Source organism: Cavia porcellus, unplaced genomic scaffold (genome assembly GCF_034190915.1).
Source record: "Cavia porcellus strain 051 isolate PalLab524CR breed Dunkin Hartley unplaced genomic scaffold, mCavPor4.1 scaffold_29, whole genome shotgun sequence".
Taxonomy (NCBI): domain Eukaryota; kingdom Metazoa; phylum Chordata; class Mammalia; order Rodentia; family Caviidae; genus Cavia; species Cavia porcellus.
In genome coordinates this window covers 28037788-28059127 of record NW_026947512.1, presented here as the reverse complement: position 1 = coordinate 28059127, position 21340 = coordinate 28037788, and positions in this window count along the sequence as shown.

Here is a 21340-nt window from a genome sequence, read left to right as displayed (position 1 = left end):
AAACTGTTATTAAACTTTCCCTAAAATTACTAAAGGAATAAGAAATTGAACTTCTGATTGATGATATGATTAGCTTTTTGTGATTTTTGTTAGTACATATTTTTGTACATAATATTTACATTCACTACTTTTTAATATACAGTGCTTTCATAAATATTATTATTACCAATAGATAATATTGATTTAGAAATTTCTGCATTGAAAGTTAGTCTATCTTACCCACATGTACTTTTTCTTAAATGAAGTGTCTACCATTATAAATGGCAGAAAATGTGCGAATTTGTATATATATATATATATAATCTTGAATTAGATATAACCCATAAAATAAAAATGTTAAAAATAGTATTTAAATTCACTTCCTATGTAATGGCATAATATGACAAAAATATTATACATTTCAGGAAAATAATACATCTTTCACTTTTAATTAAATGTCAAATATTTTTATAAATCTGCTGTCACATCACAAGATGAAAATAAATGGTTCTTTTAATTTTTGTAAAAAGCTGTAAATCTGTACAAATGATCAATAAATAGTTTGATAGATGGGTGAAATTTATTATAAAATATCAATGTAAAGTTTTAAATGTTTGTTTTGTTTTGTTTCCTTAAGTCTATGAAACCCATCAAATTCCTAGTATAATTGTCTATTTATTTTCTAGATTCAGAGCCACCATTTATTAACATTAGTAATTTGGATTTCTCAGGATCTTCTATAAAATGAAGTGATTAAAATGACATGCATAAATGAAATATTATTCATTTCAAGTCAGTAGGTGGTATCTGATACATAAATACTATTTTTCTTTTCTCCTTCAACATTGAGTAATTATTCCGTGAAACACCATGTTTGTCTTTTCTAGTTTCAACTCGTGTACTTTTAATACATCACTTCTTCCTAAATGACTTGCAGATACATGACAAAGATCAATTTCTGTCTAGTTCACACACATTTTTTTCAAACTCTGACCATTTCACTTCAAGTTCTGATATGTTTTTTAGTGTAGTGGCATTGAAAGTGTGTTTTCTCATTGACAAATGACTAAATCTGAGCCATCTTTCCTATAAAATTGTTAATAATCTATATATCTAATTGACAATCAGATATATTGAACCTTTCATAATTAAACTTGAAAAAAATTATATTTCTTGATTTCAGCTTACTGTGTTTATATGATCTGTGAGTGTTGTATTGGAATGTGTACAGCTAGATTGTAGGCTTGATGTCAAGCTGAACATTCAGTGATAACTAATTGCTTCACCTCTGAGATTCCAACATGATTATTATTTAGCCCATTTAACAATGTTTCACCACTTACAGTTTGGTATTTCATAACTTTGAAGATCTTTTTATCATATTTTTATAACTACTTGTTTTCAATGCTTACATTTTACGATCGCCTTGGACTGTGGGTACATGTACATTACACAGTTTTTCCTGTTTACTTTCCTTCCGCTTCCCTCCCTCTCTCTTCCTGAGTAGCCTTTCCCTTTTTTATTCTTGTTGATATTATTAATTACCAACCTTGTTGATAGTATTAAAATTAATAATATAAAGATTAATAATGTCATGTTTATGACACATAATATTTGCATTCTTTGAGGTAATTAGGCTCGCATACATTTTGCAAGGTGTCTTCAAAGTTAATTTAATACCATGTATTATGGATGTTTGCAAAAGAGTTAGATTGTCCTTCAGGCTTGATAACAACTATCGGGAAAGATCTTATTTTATGGAAAAAGACCAATATAAATATTATCATCAAATATTTTATTTATCAGCATTTTATGCAATTAGTTATAATGACAATTTTACTACTAGCATAGTAAATCTTTACAGATTAGCATATATTTTATTCACTACTTTAGTTTTAATTAGTATTTAATATTTTACTCTAATTGTGGTTATAATTAAATAAAGTACATGCAACATTCACTAAAAATACCTTTCATATGTTGCATATGGATCAAAACCAACATATGGATCAAAACCAAAATGAGTTTGAGTGACTAATGAATTATGCTTCAAAACCATGTTTTGAAGAGTATTTAGCAATTTGAATTTATTTTATATGAAATATCAAATAAATAGTTATGATAAAATAATATGATAAAATATATTATTAAAAATAAATGACCAAGGGGCAGGGGATTTAGCTCAGCAGCATAAGCGCCTGCCTTGCAAGCAGGCAGTCATGAGTTCGATACCCAGTACCGATAAAAAGGAAAAAGACAAAAAAAAAAAAAAATGACCTAAATTTTGAAAAGTGTATCTTAAAAATAACAATTTATTTCTGTCCATGCAGAAATTCATTATGTTTGTGGTCAAACTCTTCACCTGGAGTTGTCTTTGCACTTTGAATTCTTGGCCTCCTGCCTTCTACCAATACAGTAGTTGCCAGCAGGTGAAAAGATAATTAGGATGAGATAACTCATGTACTTCAATTGCTTTGATAGAAGCTTGTCTAAAATTCCAACACAACCTATAACTAACTGGACAAAAATATGGGAAGTGTAAGCAAGATGTATGTCCAGGATGGAGATATTTCACATGTGTATGATGGAATGAGTTTTGTTACACATGAGAATCTACAGCCTGGAGGGCACTTGTTGAAGCACTTACAGTAATTTTCAGAATAATGAGCGCTTAAGTGACATTGTTTTATTTATATAGCTATGATATTCTCCAAATAGTAATGTTAATAATTATTTTTATTATTTAAAATAAAGTATCTTTTTATTGTTAATTAATTAAGTTTATTGGTGCATTTCAAATATACATAATGATCACTTTAATCACAGGGACTTTATCCCTGTACATGATTCATCTCAATTCCTTTTTTCCCCCTCATTCTCTTATCTTCCCTTCAACCTCTCTTCCTTTCCTTATTTATGAAAGCTTTATTTCTGTTTTTCCTTCTTTTTCCTTTCTTTCCTTCATTTCCCTTTCTAATTTGCCTAGTTCCCCTTCGTAACTTAGCATTTTCTTCCTATTTTATAACATTTAGTATACATTCTGATCCTTGTTTACACTTTTGGTTTCTCACACCAGGGAATTAATGTGATATGTACCTACGTGTATTCAATTTAGTTCACTTAAGGGTATAATCTCAAGCTCCACCCATTTACCTGTAAATGTCTCAAGTGTATTCATGTTTCTGGCTCAATAGTATTCTATTGCATATAAAACACATCTGCATCTCTTCATCGGTTTATGGGAATTTAGGCCCAAACTGTGCCACTATAAACATGAGTGTGCATAAATAAATGTGGTATGATGTTCTTAATTCTTTTAGAATGATACTAAGGAGGGGACAGTCGGGTCAAATGGAACCTCTAGTCCTAATTTTTTGTGAAATCTCCACAGATTTCCATGCAATAGAGGGGCGTGGGAAACAAACGGTCATTTCTTCTCTTCCGTCTTTTTCTCTTCTTTGCTTCTGTCCTCCTAATTCTCTGGTTGTTACTTTTTCCCTTCCTTCTCTCAAACACATTCTTTCCCCACGAAACACAAAAGCAAGAGCTTTTCTTTTTAAATTTTATTTTGTTCTGTGATATTTTGTAATTTTTCTCTACTTCCACATTAGAATTTGTGTCATACTTTATCATAGGAATTTAGCATATTTGTCTTTTGAAGTAAACATTAAAGAGAGGATCCTTATCATTCACAGTTGACTCTTAACTGTGAACCATCTTTCCTGTGAAATTATCACCGGTCTCTATCTGTAACTGACATTCATATAGTACTTCCATAGTGAAACTTGCCCTAAATTGCAGTTCTTCACTTTGAGTTTTAAAGTATACTCTATGAATTTCTTATTGGAACTTGTAGAGCTAGATTGTGAACTATGTAATGTAATTTGAGGGGTATTATTTCTTTAGTGTCTATTAGATACAGCTGTAAAACACACACATACACAAATAAATGAATAGATAAATAAATACATAAATACACAGTTTAAAATTGTGCAGTACATTATAGAACAGTCATAGTTTGAGAGATAAAAATAACATATCTAGGTTTTACAACTTACATCGTCTTCAGTGTTAACATTATTACTTTGCCTTTTAAGTACTAAGCTAAATACTGAAGCTTTTATAAATATCAAAAGTTTTCTTATTTTTCCCTATTTAAAGATTGCTTCATGCAAAATTTGCTGCAAACTTGTCCTAGTGTGATTAATTATGAAACTTTGATATAGTTACATTTAGTTGATTTTATAACTTGAAGAAACATTGCCTCTTATTTTCATATTACTAAAGCTTTACAAATTCAAGAAATATCACATTATAGTCTCAGAAAGTCTCTTTGTTTTAAACATCTATTTAGAGATGCAGTGAATCAAATAATAGCCTATGATTTTATAGAGGGTTTCTCTTTTGTTAGCATAAGCATATAATATTCTGGTGATTTTATGGTCTTATTTTATTATGATAAAGAGAAAATTTTCATATAATAGAACTTAATTAATTTGGAAAAATATAATTAAATTTTTACATAAATATCAAGCATATATAAACAAGTTTTATTGGAGGAAAATTTTGAAAGCAAATTCCACAATGAAATAAAAATGCTAATGTTTGTTTAATATTGTAATGACAGTAAGAGGTATTTTAGTGATTTTTTTTTTATTTTTTGGAAAGTGATACATAGATAAGAATTCAGAAGAAGTTACCTTAAATCATACTTGTTAATAAAATAAAAGGATGAAAAATCAAGTATTTCAGCTTTAAAATTATGGTAAACAACTAGTACATGCCACTCTTAGAAAAAACTTTCTGTTATGACAAAATGATATGTATGCTTATTGTTAATCTTGTCTTGGTAATCTTTAATGTGTCTTGAAAGTACATGAGATAAGTCATCACTTCTATGACACTGTTTCTGTGACTTCCGGAGCCTATTATTCATGTCATACTTATTTACCTATAAATAAGTCTTTTCCCTTTTGTATTTTAAAAAATATGATATGTGTTGCTAAGGAAAAGTAAGTAACTGACATCATATATTAATATATATTCAAAACTTTCTATAAGACAGAGAATAGAGACACATGTCAGAACAAATGAAAGATGAGTCTTTGAAAGAAAAAACTAGATTAGAGGAGTGAGGGTTTAGCTTACCATTTGAAGATTCTGACATCTGAATAGTGATGCAAAGCTATCAAAATGTCAGTGGACATTTAAGACAAGTAGTCAAATGGGTGTTGATAATATCAGTCATTATTTAGGGTGACAGAACTCAATTCAAGATCAAAAGTGAGGAACAACTTCAAAGTCAACTTCTCAGATATCTCAGAACCGAATGGATTTCACTTGAAGTATGTGTGGGCTGAGAAGTTTGGGAAAGACACTGCTTTGGATTATTATTGGTAGTGATACTGAACTACTATGCACAGGTCTGAGAAAGCTTTGTTTCTTTTAGTATAAATCTTTTAAAGAACTTGAAAAACAGAATTTAAAATTGATTTTTACTGTGTCTTGCTAAACTATTATTAACTAGTTAGGAAAGTAATGGTACATCATTAGCTGAGATAGATGTATATGGTCATTCATAAATTGACATAAAGCATGTATTGGGTATATTTCTGCTCTCTCCCTACTACTTCATTTATCTTTGTGTTTACCTTTCTTCATTTAATATTTTATTTTTATTGTTATTTTAAAGAGGATAAAACCAAACATAATGAAACAGAACAAAGCAGATCAGAAGAAAATCATGTAAGTGACATAGATTTCAAAGTAAGACAACAGGATATCTACAGTGGCTACCATAATGTTTGTTGTTTTATTCTAAAGAGTTGTCCATATCTTCATATACAATGAATTTGTGCAAAACAAAATAGTATTAAACTGATCAGAACAGAGTATTGAAGGCATTATAGGCCTTCAAATTCAGACAATAGCAAAATCAACAGTGGCTATCATAATGTCTCTGTTCTCTTCAAAATACCCATCCATTTCTTCATGTATGTTGAAATTAAACAATATAAAACAGACTAAAACCACTCTGAACAAATAAAAGCATCACTGGATTTCACAGCATGATGATATGGAATCAGCAATGGGTACAAAGTCTTTTTCTTCAAAGTAGCTGTTCATTTCATCTGCATAATATAATCGATTCTTGTAAACTGTTTAAGAGAAGTTCTACACATTTATACCTATCTCTACATGTATACCTACCCTTTCTCTATTGAAAGAAAAATGAAACAAAACAGATTACTAGAAAAATAAGAAATAAAAAAGACAAATAAATAACAATATCAAAGAGCCCAAAACAATGAAGATACAGGCCTTCAAAATAGGGTGGTAGGAACAGATTTAAGGTTATTTCATATAGTGATTTCAGGGGTTCCTCAGATCTCTAGACACAAGCATGCAAAGTTGTTCAAATCCTAAGAAAGTTAGCTGCTTTGTTTCAAGAACTTATAGAATATGTAACACAATCATCTTAGCTATCCTGTGTATTTATACAAATTTAGATATTTTTTCTTTTACCTTCCTTTTTCTTTTTTCTCCTTTTCCCTGAGATATTATTTTTCCCCTTTGAGCAGATTCTTACCTTTTCACTGTAGTTACTGAGGATTTTGTATCTTATATACTTTTATCACTTCTTATACCAGTGAGACAATATGTTATTTAAACATATGAGATCGATTTATTTGGCTTATGAGTATGGTCTCAAGTTACATCTGATTACTTATAAATGTCTCAATGTTGTCATTCTTTAAAGCTCAATAGTACTCAATTGTATAAAAATACCACATCTTTTTTGTCCATTCCTCAGTTGATGGGCATTTAGGTTATTTTCAAGAAGATTTGGCTATTACAAGTTATGCTGCTATAAATATGGGTGCACAAATATCACTGTGATATAATGTTTTCAGTTCTTCTGGAAATATGCCTAGAAGTGGAATAGCTGAAATAAATGAGATCTCCAATCCCAACTTTTTGAGGAACTCCAGACTGAACTCCACAGTGGTTGCACCAGTCTACACTCCCACCAAAAGTGCAAAAAGGTTTCCTTTTGCTCCACAGCCTCTCCAGCATTGGTTATAGGTAGATTTCTTTATCTTGGCCATTTTTGCTGGAGTGATATGGAGTCTCAGTGTGGTTTTAATTTGCATTTCTCTAATGACTAATGATGCTGAACATTTATTCATGTATTTGACATTTGTATTCCTTTATGAGAACTGTGTATTCATCTCAGATGTACATTTTTGGATTGGGTCATTGAGTTTTGGGGGTCTGACTTTTTAAAAAATTCTTTATATGTTCTAAACAAAAAGTCCTTTGTCTGAGAGGCACTTGACTAAGACTTTTTCAAAACTAATGGGTTTCTTTTTTACACTGTTGGAGATTTCTTTCCAAAAGCAAAAGCACTTTAATAGGGCAAGATCCCAGTTATTGATTCTAGGAAGTATTTCCCATGTGGCTTGATTTTTGTTCATGAATTCTCTACCTATCCTATGTCTTCAAGATTTCTACCTAATTTGTCTTCCAGAAGATTTAGTGTTTTTGCAGAACCATTTAGTAAAGAGACTATCTTTCTTCCAGTGAATGTGTCTGATCCCTTTATCAAAGATAAGGTAGCTGAGTGTGTTTGTAGTTGTAGTTATAACTTCTAATCTATTCCATTGATCTTCAGGTCTGTTTTTATCACAGTACCATGCTGATTTTATTATAGTAGCCTTGTAGTATAATTTCAGGTCGGGGAATGTGATGCCTCCTGCCTCGTCATGGTTGCTCAGAATTGCCTTTGCTATTCTAGGTCTCTTCTGTTTCCAGATGAATTTTAGAAATAATTTCTCTAGATCTGTGAGGTATGCTAGTGGCATTTTGATTGGGATTGCATTAAATCTGTATAACAATTTTGGGATAATGGCCATTTTCACAATATTTTTTCTTCATATCCATGAACAAGGAATGTCTTTTCATTTTCTGAAATACTCTTCAATATCTTTTTCAGGGTATTATAATTTTCCACGAATTCATCTTTTACTTTTTTGTTGTTGTTGTTGTTAGATTGATTCCTAAGTATTTCCTTTTGGATACCATTTTGAATGGTGTGTCATCTATTATATCTTTTTCAGTGAGTTTTTTTTTTTTTACTTGTGTATAGGAATGCTATTGATTTTTGAGTTTTGACTTTGTTTCCAGCCACATTACTGAATTTATTTATTATATTTGGGAATCTTTCAATGGAGTTTTGGGGGAATCTTCTACATAGCTTATTGTGTTATCTGCAAATAATGATAATTTAAATTCTGGTTTCCTATCCTTAGTCCTTTTATTTCTCTATTGTCTAATGTTCTGGCTAGTATTTCCACCTCAATATTGAATAAGAGTGGTGATAATGGACATCTTTGTCTTGTGCCTGATTTTAGGGTAAAGGCTTTCAGTTTTGGCCATTTAATATGATGCTGGCTGTTGGTTTGTCAAAGATGGTTTTTATCATATTGAGACAATGATCATCTATTGCAATTTTCTGTAAGATTCTTACCATGAATGAGTGTTGGACTTTAACAACAGTTTTCTCTGCATCTATTGAAATGATGATTTGATTATTATTTTTGGCTCTGTTGAAATGATGGATTACATTTGTTGATTTGCATATTTTGAGTCATCCCTACATTCCTGGGAGGAATCTCACTTGGTTGTGGTATATAATCTTCTTGAAGATTTGCTGCATTCTGTTTGCCAATATTTTATTGAGACTTTTTTCATCTATGTAGATTTGCCTGTAGTTCTCTTTTTTTGGTTGGATCTTTCTCTTGTTTTTCTATTAAAGAAATACTTGCTTCCAGGAATGAGTTAGGGAGAATTGCTTCCTTCCCCTTCAATTTTGCTGAAGAATTTGAAAAGTGTTGACTTTAAGTCTTCTTGAATTTCTTGCAGAATTCCACAGTGAATCCCTTTGGACCTGGGCTTTTCTTTGTTGGTAAGGCTTTAAATACATTCCAATTTCATTAATTGAGCATCAGGTTGTTTATTTGTGTTCATTCTGTTTTCCTGATGTAGGAATCCACCACAATAAATTTTCCTCTGAGGACTGCTTTCATTGCATCCCACAGGTGCCAGTAAGTTGTATTTGTGTTTTCATTTGCTTGGAGATATTTTTTAATTTCTTCTTTAATTTCCTCTGTGACCCAAAATTGCTCAGAAATGTATTATTCAATCTCCATGTATTTGTGAGGGTTTTGCCATTTTTTGTCATTAATTTCTAGTTTCATAGTGCTATGATCTGATAACATGCATGGGATAATTTCAGTTATTTTGCATTTACTTAAGCATGTTCTGTGGGCTAGTACATGGTCTATTTTAGAGAATGTCCCATGTGCTGCTGCGAAGAATTTATATTCTGATGTTGCTTAGTGGAACACTCTGTATATATCCACTGAGTCCACTTGTTCACAAATGTGATTAATTTCTGTTATTTCTTTTCTTTGCTGATTTTCTGTCTAGTTGTTCTGTCTCTTTGTGTTAATGGTGTGTTAACATCTCCTGTTTTAATTGTATTATTGCCTATTTGATTTTTCAATTATGTTAATACTTGTTTTGCATAGCTCAGTGCTCCCAAATTTGGTACATATATATTTAAGATTGTTATCTCTTCCTCTTGAAGTTTTCCCCTAAGTAGTATGTAGTGACCTTCTTTATCTCTTTGGATCATTCTTGTTTTGAAGTTCACAATGTCTGCAAAAAGAATAGCTCCCCTTGCTTTTGGAAGGTGTTCTGCAGCATGAAGTATTGTTTTCCATACTTTCAATATGAGTTTCATTTTGGGTTAGATTTTTTTTTTTTGTATACAGCATATAGTTGAATGCTGTTTCTTGATCCATTCTGCTAGTCTGTTTCTTTAATTGGTAAATTGAGGTCATTTACATATATGGTTATAACTGATATGTACTGGCTTATTTTTGACATGTTATTTTTCTGTTGTTGCTTCTTTACTTTTCCACTCTGTTTAATGGTGGTTGCTTAGTGGGTTTTTTCCTATGTCTATCTAGTATGTCTTTCAGTATTCTTTTGGTGGTTATGAAGTCCTTCAACTGTTCTTTGTCATGGAAGTATCTTATATTTCCATCAATTTTATAAGACAGTTTTTCAGGGTATATCAATCTGGGATGGAATTTGTTTTCCTTTAGAATATGAAATGCTTCGCTCAATGTTCTTCTTACTTCATTGTTTGTTTTGAGAAGTCTGCTGTGATTCTGATAGGCTTTCCTTTATAGGTATACTATCTCTTCTCTAACAACTTTTAATATTCTGTTCTTATGTTGGATTTCTGGGCTGTTGATTCTTATATGTGGGTGTAGTTTTATTTTAGTTATGGCCATTTGGATTTTCTATATACTTCACTGATCTATATGTTAATTTCCATTCTTATATTTGGGAAATTTTCAGCTATTTCTTTGGTAAATAGCCTCTTGATATCATTTGTGTTGTCACCTTCTTTTTCATTTACACCTGTCATCCTTATGTTGTTTTTCTTTGCAACATTTTGCAGCTGTTGGATTGATATTTCTAGTTTCTTGTTATTTTTAAAAGACCGTGCCTTCCTTGTTCACTAGGTGCAGTCTTGTCTTTGATATCGAAATGTCTATCCTAACTTTCACTTTCAAAACTCTATCTTAACTGAGGTGTTATTTCCAACTTTCAGTGGGATATTTGATTTCCTTTATATTTCTTTGAATCTGTTTCATGCATTCTGATTGTTATTATATTGTTAATTCAAGATTTCCATCATTTGCAGTGTTCCTCTAATTGTTAACTATGTCTTTAGATGTGCTCAACATTTCTTTCATTACATTTGTCATTTTTTCTTTTACCTGGAAGATGATTTCTTATCTGAGTTTTTGTAGCTTCCCAGAGTTGTTTCTTTAGTTCAGTTGCTATCTTTTCAAGAATTTCAGGTGTATGGCTTACAGTTTCTTCTATGTCCATGTCTCCTAGGCATGCTTGAGATGGGTGGAGGTTTGAGACTGCATTTTGCTCTTTCATTTTGTCATCTTTCTATATTCCCTTGAGGAAGTAAAGGTCTCAGTTGTTTCTTGGGTTGAGAATATCTATCTCTATTATAGGAAGTTTCCATAGTTGAGTGGAAGTCCTTAGACAGACTTTAGCAGGTAGCTTCCAGCCACTTGGGGTTGCTGGGTAGGGCTTTACAGTCTTGGAGCAGTGCACCAAAGCTTCCTGTAGGGTGGAAATTGGTACTTTTGGCTCATGAGGCAGAATGCATGCTGCTGTGGGCTGCTTGGGAATCTCTGGACAGGGCCCAAATAAGCCCAGAGGGACTTTCTGGTTCATCTGGTGATGTGGGACAATGGGCAGGGACTTAACAATCTCGGAGCAACACACCAAGTTTTCCCTGTGGGCTGGAAATCAGTGTGTGCATTTTTGGCTCATGGGGCAGAATGCAGGTGGCTGCAGTCAATTCAGGTGTTCCATATACTTTCAGTAACTGACATTTATTTAATTACCAATAGCACCTAACTTGCATTCTCTTTTAGAAAATTTAGATATCACACATGTAAAGTACCAGTGAATTTTTAATAATATATCAACATCAAAATACAAAAATAGATGATACTGTTATTCTTTTTGTATGGTCCAATTTACTGATTTATAATCAATTAACATGCTGATTATTTTGTTTTTATCAATAACTAATGTTTTTACATTTATTCCTTGTCCACAAAAAGTTATCAGTGTTTTTTATTTGATTTCTGTATATTTCTTGTTCTAAAGAATCTTTATCAGTTTCTCTAATCACTATAAACAGTATATTATCTTCTATTGTGTATTATACACTGATCAGGGCTAATGATGTCCACAAGTTTATTTAAGAAATATTTCCATAACATTTCAGTTAATCAAGAAAAAAATAAAGAAATCTGATATTAAAATTAAGGTAAATAGTTTATTTAGAAATAATAATTCAAGATTCTTATTAAGTTAAATTTTTCTTATTTTTGCATATTTTCTTTTTTGAGGAATTTTAAATGCATACCCTTTTGAAAGAAGAGATTTCAGTAACATACAATTTTTTAATATTTCTAAAAGTTCTGTGAGTGAATTGTTACTTAATTTAAATGATGTTACAATAATTTACATCTGATTAACAACCTATATATATTCTCAGAATAGCAAAGAATGTCATTAAAATTTTGAATTAAACTATAATACAGAAGTAATAATAATGAAAGAATACCATTAAAAACTGAGAGTTAAGCTATAAAACAATTAATAAACTAAGATAAATCAGTTAATAGTAACTGAGCACATATTATGCTCCAAATAGTTTATATAGGCTGTTTCTATCCATTCAAAAATTGTCACTGGCCACTGCTTCAAAAATCAAGAAACTGAACTCTGGAGAATTTAAGTATCTTTCTGCAATTGCTTAGTTGATCAGGTACTGAGCTAGAGTCAAGTAAAAAAAAAGTCACTTTTAAAGCTGAATGCCTTTAAGTTCACCAATTTAAGGAGTATGTAAGAAGGCAATCCAGAATTTTTATCTCTTTTGCCATTAGTGAGCACAGACCTTCAAAAAGGTTCAACAATTTACTTGTAATAGAATTTATATTGTCTCAAATGTCTGTTTTAAATCCTGCTTTCAAATTTGTGTACCTTCTCATGGTGTAGTTTGTTCCTTTTCAATTTGTTATCTTGAATATTTGCAACACATTAAAAGAAACTGCAGTGACTCAAAACAAACAAATTAACAAAAAGCAAAAAGCTTCTCTAATGAGGAGAAAACTTTGCTATTTTAGTGTACACAGCCAATCTCAAAAGACACACTTTGAATATCCAGTGATATCATCTACTAGAATACAGAAATGTTCACTAAGAACAAATGTTAGGAGAGAAACTATTTGTTAATATGCTTATCTCAATGACCAAATGTCAGCAGAGAAATCATGACATAACTATTTTTATCTCAAAACTCTCCCTCTTCATTTTTCAGTGGAAATAATAAAACCATTTGTGTAAACAATGCTATATTGTATATTATGTATTATTCTGGATACTATAGGTCATTTAGTATCTGAATGAGCTGTGGATACTAATATTTCCTTTAATTATAATCAATTACATCTATAGTACCCTGATTCTATGATGGCAACTCTTATTTCATTCATTATTTTCTAATTTCCACCTTTTCATGAAACTTATTGAAATTTTTGTGTTAAGAGTACAAACTCATATTTTCTGATTTCTTTCACAAAATATATGAAATGTGCATATTGACTTTGCTCCAATAGATTGGAAGAAAATACCTATGATAGTGATTTATGAAAAGATTAAAAGAGTATTCAAAATGCATTGAACACATAGAAATAACAAATAATGTTGCATTGAATAAAGTTCATCAATAATGTCTATATGTAAGCTCAATACTAAATTTTAATATTTAAAAAAGTTTATTTTAAGGAGAATAAAACCAATCCAAACAAACACAACGTAGTAAATCAGACCACAACAATGCAAGTGATGCAGGACTTCAAAACAAGACAACAAAAAAAATCAACATTGGCCACCACAATTTCTCCCATTTTATTCCAAATAGCTGTCCATATCATCACACACAATAAAATCAAACAAAGCAAAAGAACAAAACCAAAACAAAAGAATAAAAGAATTACAAGTTTGTTAAACCAGAAAATATAAAATCAACAGTCACTACAATAATATCTGTTTTCTACAAAGTAGCTGTCCATACCTTAACACATAATAAAATCAAACAATACAAAAAAGATTAAAACAAATCAAAACAATAGAATGAAAATATTACAGGACTTCAAAAAAAGAAATAGGAAACGAACAATGGCTACTATAATGTCTCTTGTTTTCTCCAAAATAACTGTCCATATTATGACACATAATAAAATCACATGAAGCAAAATGGAATAAAAGCTATCAAAACAAAAGAATGAAAGCATCACAGGACTTTAAAATGAGATGATAAAAAATCAACAGTGGCTTCTACAATGGCTGTTTTCTTCAAAATAGCTGTTCATATCATCACATATAATAAAATCAAACAAAAGAAAACCAAATAAAATCAATCAAACCAAAAGAATGAAAGCATCATAGGACTTCAAAGCAAAATAATGTGAAATCAATGGTGATTACCATAATATACATCCCATTATATTCGAAATAGCTGCCTATACCATCAGACAAGTATAATCTAAAAAAAAATGGCACAATAAAGCCAAACCTAGCAAAATTATGGAAACATTACATGAATTCATAACAAGGTAATGGTAAATTAACAGTGGTTACCACTTTCCTTTTTTAGGCATTTCCTCCACTATCATTGTCATATTATATATTGTGCTTTTTGGGTCCCACAAACTCTTTCAGTTTTCATGCTAGGGAGATAACCTGGTGTTCCCCCAAATGATCTGGACCATTTCACCCGTGAGCATAGTTTGCAGTTGCATCCATTTATTTACAAGATCCTCAAGATTGTCCTATTTATGGCTGAGTAGCTTTCTGTCATATGAAAATATCTTTTTTATTCATTCTGTGGTTGATGGGCAAGCTACTCTTGCCTTTTTCTGGCTTCCTGTCACATGGAACAATTGTATTTTTTCCTTTGATTTTCAGCCTGTGAATTTCCTTTCCAGTTAAATGTATTTCTAATATATGGTATATTGATAGATCTTCCTTCTTTATCCACTCTCCCTGTGTATCTTTTTATTGGTGAATTCAGGCCATCTGTATTAATAGTTACAACTGATACAAGTTCATTCACCTCTGCCATCCTATCTTCTTGTTGTTGGCCCTCCAATTTTCCCCTTCATTTGATTGTCTGTCCTGTTTGACAATTACCCCCTGCTGCTGTTCCTGGAACCGTGGTCATTTTATCTCTCTTTAGAATATCCTTCAGTACTCTCTGTAGGGTTGGTTTGATCTTTGATCGTCATGAGTTCTTTCAGTTTCTTTCTTTTTTTTTTTTTTTTTTAATCATCGAAGTATCTTATTTTACCATCAATTTTGAAAGACAGTTTTTCAGGGTACATCAATTTGGGTTGGAAGTTGTTTTCTTCCAGGATCTGAAACTCTTTGCTCCAAACTCTCCTTGATTTAATGGTTTATGTTGAGAAGTCTGTTGTTTCTTAGGAGTTCTCCTTTGTATATGATCTGTTTATTTTGCTAATAGCTTTTAATATTCTGTTTCTGTGCTGAATTTCTAGGATGTTGATTGTTATATGTCTGAATGCAGATTAATTTTGGTTATGGCTAATTGGATTTCTATAGCCTCACTTATCTGAATGCCAGATCCTTTTTCCATATTTAGGAAGTTTTATTCTATTACCTTTTTAAATAGTCTTTTTATGTCAGCTGTGTTGATCCCTGCTGTTTCACTGATACTTATCACTCTGAAATTATTTTTCCTTGCATCATCTTGCAACCATTGAATTATTATTCCTAGTTCCTTGCTTTTTTAGGAGATCTTTCCTTTCACATTCACTAGCTGTGATCTTGTCTTCAGGTTCTGAAAGTTTATCTTCAGTCTCTCAAGGAGTCTTGTCAGCTTTTGATTGATTTTTTAATTTCCTGGATATTTCTTTGGATCTGTTGTGTACATTTTAATTCCTTTCTATATTGTTCATTCAAGGTTTCCATCATTTTCCTATGTTCCTCTTTTTTTCTATGTCTTCTTTGGATGTGCTCAGCAATTCTTCCACTACGTTTGTGAGTTCCTCTTTTACCTGAGATATTACTTCTGATTTGATTGATTTTACAGTTTCATGAAGTTGTTACTTTACTTCAGTTGCTAGCCTCTGAAAGATTTCAGGTGTGTGACTTCCATTTTCTTCTGTAACTATATCTCCTGGACTTGTTCTGTGTGGGCTAGAGGTCTGAGATTGCCTTTGGCACCTTCATTTTGACACTCTCCCAAGTTTCTCCCAACAAGCCACTTATAGGGACCCAGGAACTTCCTACATTGGCTGCTGCTCTGTGGTGTAAGAGTATAGCCATGCAGCTGAGTTTCTGTCAACCCAGGTGCCCAGGGAGATGGTACGGGATGGGGTGTGCTTTTCCAGCCCTGTGCAGCTACACTGTAGCTTCCTTTATGGCCAGGCTTACATGGTGGTAGGCTGCTTATTCTCTCAGCCTGCATGTATACACTGAACTCCCCTGATGGTGGCCGGGACACAAGGATGTTTGTCTGATTCTCTCAGGGGCCACAGCTGCCTTAAGTAAACAAGAGTCTCTACATCAGCCTGCAGCCACACAGGGCATATCTGGCTATTTTTCCCTATCAATGCTGGTTACCAAGGAATGCAGTTTTCCAGTAGTGGTGGCATGTGTGCAGGGGTGGATTTGGCTGCATCTAAATTTTACTTTTCCAGACCAGTGTGAAAGTTAAGAAAATTTTTAATCAAATGAAATTATTTATCCTTTTTTCTATAGTCTTCTATTCTCCATCCTCTTTTTAAGTGATTTATAGTTGTATAAATAAACCTTCCAATTTTCAGTGGTCTTGCCATGATCAAATAATTTTCTTCAATGAATTATCTTCAGGTAACTGACATCCATGTGAGAAAGTGCCTGCACAACTCTATAAACTCACAGCAGAATGAGTTTTCATTCTTCTGTGAAAGTATGCACTATTGTATGTGGGCTTAAAATAAAAAAGATACAGATGATAATTTAAAATTTAAGTGTCTCTCAGAGTTCCATGTGGAGAAATTTCGGTCCAAGCGTGGCACTTTTGAGAGGTGTGGAAGCCTTCAGATGGGGCCTCTGGGAAACTTTAGGGCACTGAGTAGGTAGCAGAGAGAACAATTGCATTCTGGCCTCTTCCTCCTTCTCATTTTTACATCATAGCAATGAAGTGGGCAGTTTCACTCCTCCATGCCCTACCCTCCAGATGTGCTATTCTCCACCACATAGCTAAGATTAATGGGATTATGTACTGCATCCACTAGAATTGTGATTCAGTGAAAGCCTTTTCTCTTTATAAATTGAGGGAGGGTTGCTGTGAGTTGAAGCCCAAGCTAGACTACACAGTGAGTATAGGAACATAAAGGCCAACCTAAACTACATAGTGAGAAACTGTCTTGAAAATAATAAATCAAAACAAAAACAAATAAATTTGCCTTGACCTAAATGGGACAAATATTTTAATCAAGATATGCTGGTAACATTGCTAGCATGTAAATATACCAAACAACATATTAGAGAACAGGATAAATTCTTAAACAAGAAGACAAGCTACTTTCCTTTGTTATTTGTAATAGCAATGAACAACTTGAATAAAAAATAAAAGAAAATAAATTTCTGTATCATGATTTATGGTTTCTGCTGGATTAAAGAGAAACTATCAGCTTTATCTATTGCCTTTTATTTGTGGCACTTAAAAGATTTATTTCAAACTAATTTTCTAAAAATTACATCAACATGTTGTCCAACAGTGTCAGACACATGCTAAGCACTTTATGGCACCAATTAAATTGATAGTAATAGTCCCAGAAGCAGCAATAGCGACATTACAATAGCACTGAGAAGAAAAAATAAGAACATTTAATACTTAATATTCATAAAAATGCAATTTGAAAGACTCTAAAATAATTTTCATAGTGTTGCACAATCTGGAGTGTGGTATAAAGGAGGAGAGAGCTGGTCCTTGTCTTATTGTCTCGTTACCATATTGAGCTTTTGAAAGGAAGATGGTGTCACATGGTAAAAACAAGTCCTCCATTCAAAAATGTGCACTGTGTAAATCATGTAAATGGATTCCTGGAACTTCTGTTAACTGTTATGAATATGCCTGAGGTTCATTGGTCTTTCCAGGGCTATTAGAATACTACTGTGGGATCCAGGGACTGTGGTAACTTAATGCAAAGCACTGATGTAAAGGGACCACTCAGCTTTCTAGTGATGTGAAACACAAGTGCCCAGACCAAACAATCTGCTCATCAGAGGTAAAAAGGAAGGAAGATATCTCTTCCTATGGAGAAACTTCTGTTCCAATTTTATTTGAATTTCATAGTATCATTGCATGTTCTCTCAGTTATAAATTGTAAATATTGAAATAGTGTCTTACTTCACACTGGAGATATTAGAGACACGAATGAAATATGTTTTAGTTTATCTCTTCTTAAATAAGACTAAATAAAAAATCAAGAGATTAGAAATAAGTACTTTTTAGTCTATAGACTAAGAAGAGTAACAGTTTTGAAAACTAAAAACAGTATAACAGTTTTGAAAATAAGTCTGTCATTTCTAAATGATAATAGTATACAGAAACACACACAAAGAATGGTACCAAGATGACAAATACCCCTCCTGAAATATAGCAGTGTCTCAGTACAGAATTGGGAAAACACTTTGTAAGAATCCTAGTAACACTCAGCATTGATTGAGGTTATGGGTTGTGGATGGACAATTCCCAGGCAATTGTGTAGTCAGGTTTAGAAATCCCTGTTGCTTTATAGCAGAGATACAATGAGCTTGCATAAGTTGTGGTTGCCTTTGTGAATTGTCCAATAAAATTAGAGAGAGGGCAGTTGGGAGATTTTTTTTCATAAAAGAATAAGAAAGAAAACCAAAAGGAAAACTAGATTTTCACATGAGCAGAGAAGAAAGGTTTGAAATAAATTCCCAAAGAGACACTGACTATAGAACATAGAGTTCTATGATCAAATAGTTCTATGAAAGACAAAAAAATAGATAAATTTACCTACAATATTTAAACTGTCTGTGGCCTCCAAATTTTCCCTCAGTTATTTAATACCTTGCTAAACTATAAGGAAACGATAAAGATTATTTTAATTTTTACTTGTCTATGCAGCTCGGATGAGGAGCTGGAAGCTGTAGAAGGTGTTGCTCTGGGTAGGGGCTATTTACTAATATGTAAGAAAGTGTTTTCCACTCTTTTTGATTTTTAAATTATTGATTTATTTATGGAATCAAAATTGTACTTTGAATAAAGCAGCACTCTCTATACAGAAGAATGTAATGCACCATAATATATAGTTATCTTTAAAGAGTCAAGAGGCAAACAGAGGAGCAAAGATGGCAGATAGATGACCACTGGATACAGAGCTCCTGAGATAGTCAACTTAGAATTCAACATAATACAGAGTGAGGAGCCCCACACAGAGGGAGATAAATTCATCCCAAGAAGAAATTAAGGTGAGAAGAAACAACCCAACATACAGTCCTGGTGCTATTATTGCAACAGCTAAAGGTTCAGTGTTCCTGCCATAGTGGGTGACTTGCCAAGCAGTCTGAGGTCCCGCCATAACTTGCCAAGCCATCTGAGGTCCCACCACTTCAACTCACTGGAGGTGCAGTTATGTTACACTGATATCGGGGGTTGGCAAGCTGAATGGAGAGCTGAGTTGCCAGGGTGCCTGCATCAACCTGTGGTGAGTGATGGGAGTGGAGCCATTCTACAGAAAGGGGGGCTCTGGCAGAAAACATTCTGGGACCGGGCAAGACTGGCAAGTACAAGGGGCAGCAGTGACTTCAGTCAGTTCTTCCCTTCCTGAATGGAATTGGTTGAGTGAGCTAGGCTTGGGTCATATGACCTGGCTGAGACCCTATAGGTTATCCAAAATCAAGTCCCTGTAGGGGTGGCACACACTAATCCAGTGAAGACTTTGAAGTTTGACTGACCCAGAGGGAAGGCAGCACAAAGTAATACAGTGCAGGCCACAGCAGCTTGACTGATCCAGAGGGGAGGGGCCAGCATACGCTGTCCCTGTCTGCAACTCACTACCACACTGCAGTGGGAAAGTTCATCTAGCCAGCATGCTTCAGAAGAATTGTAAACAACAAAGAAAGAAACTGGGGCCTCCTGGAACAAGCAAAAAAGATGGGAAGAGGAAGCAACAACAAAAAGTCTACAGGTCTGAACCCTGAGAACATTGATCCAGGTCAGGTAAATACAAAATAGAATGAGAACAGCAAACATGCAATATCAGACATGGCACAAGTGGACATAAAGAGATATCTTCAGGGAGCTGGGAATTTAGCTCAGCGGCATAAGTGCCTGCCTTGCAAACAGGCAGTCGTGAGTTTGATCCCTGGTACTGGTAAAAAGGAAAAAGACAAAAAAAAAAAAGAGAGATATCTTCAGGACCTCATAGACGAGTTCAAAAGTGAAATATTTATCCAAATATAGCAAGATATAAGAAGATTAATAAAAGAGATACTAAGCACTCCTCAACAGACACAGATGGAAGAAGGGAGGAAATCAAACAAAGGAGAGAACCATTTGATGAAGAACATAAATATATATATATATATATATATATATATATATATATATATTGCATAAAGCAGATTCAAAGAGATTACCAGGAAATTAAAAACTCGAAGGAAAGATGGCAAATCAGCTTGAAAGAAACTAAGGATAAATTATCCAAACTGGAGGACAGTTTTGCAATGTGGGAGTATGAAAGGGAAAACTTTTAAAAAATAACAAGGAAACAAATAGTAACAATACAAAGGCTAGAAGACAACAAGAGGATCTATAACTTGAGAGTAAAGAATGTGAATGAAAAAGCAGGGGCACAAACAAAGAAACTACAAAGGCTATCACAGATATATTTAAGGAAAACTTCCCAAAAATAGGAAAAGGAAATGATATATAGATGTATGAAGCATACAAAACTCCAGCCACCTACTACCAAAACAGAGCTACATCCAGGCATATAATAATCTGTCCCAGTTTGTGTATTTGAACAGAAATTCAATATAAGAATAGAACATTAAGAGCTATTAGAGACAAGATACAGGTAACTTATAAAGGAAGGCCCATCAGAATCACAGCAGACTTCTCAACACAAACCATCAAGTCAAGAAGAGCCTGGAGTGCAATATTCCAAATCCTGAAAGAAAATAACCTCCGTCCCAGATTGATATACGCTGATAAACCGTCTCTAGAAAATAATAGAGAAACAAGATGCTTCCAAGACAAAGAGGAACTTGGGGAATTTGCAACCACCAATCCAACTCTACAGAGAATACTGCAGGGCATTCTAGAGAGAGAGAAAAGTACTCAGATTCCAGGAACAGTGGCAGAGAGGCCTCAATGAATAGAGCAGAAAACAGAATGAAGAAGAGAAGCAGACAACTGATGGCAAAAAAAAAGAGCATACCAGAAATGAGGCAGAGAAGGTTGGTTATAATCTCTAATCTAGATGGCTTTGATACACTAAATTAAAAAAAAAGAATAACACGTGGAGTAGATGAGGAGGCAGGGTCCACTGAGATGCTATTTATAGGAAATATAATTAACATGAAAAAGAGTACATTGACTGAAAATCAAAAGTGAGAAAACAATACCCTATGTGACAGA